The following is a 6,000-nucleotide window of genomic DNA, read 5'->3' as shown; positions in this document are numbered from 1 at the left end:
CAAGGTCGCCCTTGGCCTGAGACAGGTGGCTGGAGATGCAAAGAGCCATTTAAAGGGCCAACACATAAATTTATATTTGCAGCCGCTTACCCTGGACTCTGGCAAAGGCAGGGGCAGAGTGGGCTAGAGACGCCTGAGGAGAGACTTTTGGGAAGGAGGCTTTCGGGAGAGAACTGAGGAGATAGGTGGGATCCCAGTGCTGAGTCATCCCTTTACATCAGCAGCCACCATGCTCAGGCAGCCCGCTCCTCTGAGCTGCAGCAGCATGGCAAGATGCAATAACCCCCGCCCCCCAGGAGGGACTCTGCCCCGCCCTGTGGTGCCTAAGCCTGACTGCCGAGTGCAGAGTGACCAGATAAACATCTGAAGAAGACAGCCACAGACAGTAGATTCCTGGAAGTCTCGAACAGTCTGCCTATATGGATAATACTATCCATATAAGGTAAGACAGGGTCAGCATCTGACATCATCAGAGGCAGATCCAGAAAGAAAAAACAGTGACCGCCTACCATAGAAGTTCACACCACAAAGCCAGGAAATCAAGACAGATCAATTTAAGAAGCAGAAGCAAAAAAAAAAAGAGTCTCACAAATAATGGGAAGACAAAGAAACACCCCCCGCAATGGAAGGGAAAGGAGGAATCCCCAGAAAGAGAACTAAATGAAATCGGGTCAAGTAATCTATCAGATACTGAGTTCAAAACAAAGGTTCTAAGGAAGCTCAATGAGCTCAGTGAGCTCAGAGAGAATTACCAAAAACTGCAGAGAAACTATGAGGAACTTACTGCAAACTATAACAGCATGAAAACGAATATAGAAAATATCAATAAGAGGCAAGAAGGAATGAAGAATACAATTTCTGAATTGAAGAGCACAGTAGAAGGAATCAAAAGCAGGCTAGATGAAGCAGAGGATTGAATCAGCGAGCGAGAAGACAAGGTAGAAAAAAGCTCTCAGAAAGAGCAAGAAAATGAAAAAAGACTCAAAAAGAATGAATAGGCATTTAGGGAAATGCAGGACAACCTGAAAGGTAATACTATCCATATAATAGGGACACCAGAAGGAGAAGAAAAGGAGGAAGGGATAGAGAACCTGTCTGAAAAAGTAATGGTGGAAAATTTCCTTAATTTGAGGAGGGAAAAAGTCACACAAATCCAAGAAGCACAGAGGGTCCCATTCGAGAGCAACCCAAGAAGGACCACTCCAAGACACATCATCATTAAAATGGCAAATATCAAAGACAAACAGAGAATAATAACGGCAACAAGGAAGAAACAAATAATAACATAGAGGAGACCCCCAGTATGCCTAGTGGCTGACTTCTCAACAGAAACACTATAAGCCTGAAGGGAATGGCAAGAGTTTTTCCAAGTCATGAAAAGCAAAGGCCTGCGCCAAGACTGCTCTACCCAGCAAGGCTCTCAATTAAAAAGGAAGGCAAAATAAGGAGTTTCTCAGACAAAAGAAGGTTAAAAGAATATACCTCCACCAAACAAGCACTGCAAGATACGCTGAAATGACTACTTTAAGAAGATGAAGAAAAAGAGTGAGAAACAGAGGCACACAAGTACAAAGGGAAAAAATGAGTAAGTACCTATCAATAATAACTTTAAATGTAACTGGATTATATACTCCAATCAAAATACATAGGGTACCTGAATGGATAAGAAACATGACCCGTACATGTGCTACCTACAAGAGACTCATCTCAGAACAAAGAACCTACACAGACTGAAAGTAAAGGGATGAAAAAAATATTCCAAGCATATGCACAGGAAAAGAATCCAGGGTAGGAATACTTATATCAGACATATAGATTTAAAAACAAATGCCATAAAAAGAGACCCAGAAGGACGCTTCATAATACTCAAAGGAAGAATTCATCAAGAAGACATAAATATTATAAACCTATATGCACCCAACATAGGAGCACCCAAATATATAAGGAAAATCTTGGAGAACTTCAAGAAAGGGATAGACAGAAATACACTGACAGTAGGGGATTTTAACATCCCACTGTCAACAATGAATACATATTCCAAACAAAATACCAACAAGGATATAGTTTAACAGTGATGTATTAGATCAAATGGACATAACAGACATATTTAGAACCTTTCATAACAAAGTAGCAAAATACACATCCTTTTCAAATACACATGGAACATTTTCAAAGATAAGACACAACAAGCCTCAAAAAATTCAAAAGAATTGAAATCGTAAGAAGCATTTTCTCAGACCACAAGGTCTTGAAACTAGAAACCAACCTCCAGGAAAAAACTCAAAAACATTCAAACTCACGGAAACTGAATAGCATGTTATTAAACAATGAATGGGTCAATAATGAGATCAAAGAAGAAATCAAAAAGTTTCTGGAAACAAATGAAAATGAATATACAACAGTCCAAAACTTAAGGGACACAGTAAGGCAATCCTGAGAGGGAATTTCATAGCAATAGAGGCCTACCTAAAGAAGATAGAAACATTTCAAATAAATGATGTAACCCTACAATCTCTAGAACTGGAGAGACAACAAAAAACAAAGAAACCCCAGTGGAAGTAGAAGGAAGGAAATAATCAAGATCAGAGCAGAATTGAATGACATAGAGACTAAAAGAACAATTCAAAGGATTAACAAATCCAGGAAGTGGTTCTTTGATAGAGAAACAAAATCAACAAGTTTTTAAGCAGACTCATGAAGAGAATAAGAGAGAGGACCCAAATAAGTAATATCAGAAATGATAGAGGATAAATTACAACTCATACTACCGAAATGCAAGGGATTGTGAGAAATTACTATGAACGATCATATGCCAAGAAATTTGAAAACTTCAATGAAATAGACAAATTTCTAGAAAAATATAACCTCCCAGCACTGGGTGTTGAAGAAGCAGAAAGCCTAAACAGACCTATAACAGCTGGTGAAATTGAAGCAGTGATAAATAAAAAAATCCCTGGGCTGGACAGTTGTATGGGTGAATTTTACAAGACATTTAAGAGCTAAGTCCTATTCTTCTCAGACTCTATTCCAAAAAATCCAAGTAGAGGGAAGACTCCCAAACCCTTTTTATGAGGCCAGCATGATCCTACTCCCAGAACCAGATAAAGACACAAGAAAGAAAGAAAACTACAGGGCATTATCACTGATGAACATAGACACTAAAACCCTCAACAAAATATTGGTAAATGGCTTCCAGCAATACATTAAAAAGATCATCCACCATGGTCAAGTGGGATTCATCCCACATATCCAAGGATGGTTCAATATTCACAAATCAATAAACTTAATGCATCACATAAAGAAAAGGAAAGACAGAAATCACTTGATCATAATATTATATGCGGAAAAAGCATTTGATCAAGTACAGCATCCATTTATGATAAAAAATACACAGCAAAGTAGGAATAGAGGGAGCATACTTCAACATAATAAAGACCATATATGAAAAACCTACAGCCAACCTCATATTCAATGGGCAAAAGCTAAAAGGTTTCCCACTAAGATCGGTAACAAGACAAGGATGTCAGCTTTCACCACTTCTATTCTACATAGTATTGGAAATCCTAGCCACAGTGATAAGACAAGAAAAAGAAATAAAAGGTTTCCATATTGAAAAGGAGGAAGTAAAACTGTCATTGTTTGCAGATGACATGATAGTGTACATAGGAAACCCCATAGACTCCACCAAGAAACTACTCAACCTAATAAGTGAATCTGGCAAAACAGCAAGATACAAAGTCAATATTCAGAAATCAAAGGCATTTTTGTACACCAACAATGAAATATCAGAATCAAAAATCAGGAAAAAAAATCCTATTTGCTAAGCAACATGGAAAATAAATTACCTAGAAATAAAGTTAACCAAGGAGGTAAAAGACCTGTTCTCAGAAAACTACACAACACTGAAGAAAGAAATGAAGGAGGGCACAAATAAATGGAAGCATATACCATGTTCATGGATTGGAAGAATTAACATCATCGAAATGTCCATGCTACCCAAAGTAATTTATACATTCAACGCAATCCCTATTAAAAGACCAATGACGTATATCACAGATATAGAACAAACATTTCAAAAATTTATATGGAACCATAAATGACCCTGAATAGCTGCTGCAATTCTGAGAAAGAAGAATAAAGTAGAAGGGATCACAATACCTGACATCAAACTATATTACAAACCCACTGTAATCAAAACAGTCTGTTAACTGGCATAACAACAGACACATAGATCAATGGAACAGAATAAAGAGCCCAGAAATAAACCCATGTCTCTATGGTCAATTAATATTTGATAAAGGGGGCAGAAGCATAAAACGGAGTAAAAATAGCCTGCTCAACAAATGGTGTTGTGAGATCTGGACAGCTACATGCAAACAACAACAACAACAACAACAACAAACCCCAAAACAAAAAACAAACAAAATTAAAATTGACCACCAACTTACACCATACACAAAAATAAACTCAAGATGGATAAAAGACTTAAATATAAGTTGTGACACCATAAAAGTCCCAGAGGAGAACATCAGTACTACACTCTCAAATATTCCATGCACCAATATTTCACTGATATGTCCACTAGAGCAAGGGACATAAAGGAAAGAATAAACAAATGGGACTTCATCAATATAAGAAATTTCTTCATGGCTAAAGAAAATATCAGCAAAATGAAAAGGGAACAAACTGTATGGAAAAATATATTTGCCAATGATACTTTGGACAAGGGTTTGATTTACAAAATATACAAAGAATTCACACGAGTCTACTCCAGGAAGACAAACAATCCAATTAAAAAATGGGCAAAGAGCCTGAACAGACACCTCTCCAAGGAGGACATACACAGGGCCCAGAAACTTATGAAAGGATGCTCAGCCTCACTAACCATTCGGGAAATGCAAATTAAAACCACAGTGATGGGGAGAAAAAGAGCTCCACTGTGACTCTGCTCCTCTGACTCTGCCTGCGAGGACACTGTCCGCCCAGCCCGTTGCTTTACGCATCTGGACCTGATCTAAAAACTTGGACTTGGGTTCATTATCCCCAAATCTCCTGTGTGATGCTATTGCTGATTGTTTTTGAATGATTATTATTGTTGTTAGGATAATATGTGTTGGTAGTGAATATTCATTAATAAAAGCTGAGTGAATCGCATATAAAAATAAATAAAACCACAATGAGATACCACTTCACAGTGATCTTCATTGCCATCATAAACAAATCAACAAACAACAAGTGCTGGTGAGGTTGTCAAGAAAAGGGAACCCTACTACACTGTTGGTGGGAACGCAGACTGGGGAAAACAGTTTGGAATTTCCTCAAAAAGCTAAAAATGGAATTGCTTTTTGACACAGTAATTCCACTGCTGGGATTACATGTAGGAATCCCAAAACACCAATGCAAAAGAGCCTATGCACCCCAATGTTCATAGTAGCATGATTCACTATAGTCAAGCATTGGAAGCAACCTGACAGCCCTTCAGTAAATGAGTGGATGAAAAAACTATTGTAGATTTACAAAATGAAATACTATGCAGCAGAAAGAAAGAAAGAGCTACTACTCTTTACAACAGCACGGCTGGAACTGGAAAGCATTATGCTAAGTGAAAAAAGCCAGGGGGTAAAAGACAAATACCATATGATCTCACCTATAAATGGAACCTAATCAACAAAACAAAGAAGCAAGAAAAATATAACCAGCAGCATTGAAAGAAAAAAGAAACTGACAGTAACATGAGGAAAGGATAGAGGCAGATAACAGGGAAAAGAAGGAGAAGGTTCAAATCAAGGAATATGTATAAAAGACCCAAGGACAAAGCCAAAGGGCAGAAGGTGGGAGGTGGGGGTGGGTGGGGCAGTGGAAAGTGGTGGTGGGAAAATGGAGAGAAATGTATTTGAACAATAACAAAACTTTTTTAAAAATAGCATTAAATAAAATGTATGCCTAATTAAAAAGAAACAAAAAACAAATTTTAGAATCAGTACAGGACTAAAGAATGTA

This window comes from Pteronotus mesoamericanus, unplaced genomic scaffold (assembly GCF_021234165.1).
Source record: "Pteronotus mesoamericanus isolate MK-2021 breed Mesoamerican mustached bat unplaced genomic scaffold, CSHL_Meso_final contig_27, whole genome shotgun sequence".
NCBI lineage: Eukaryota > Metazoa > Chordata > Mammalia > Chiroptera > Mormoopidae > Pteronotus > Pteronotus mesoamericanus.
This window is presented reverse-complemented; position numbering follows the sequence as displayed.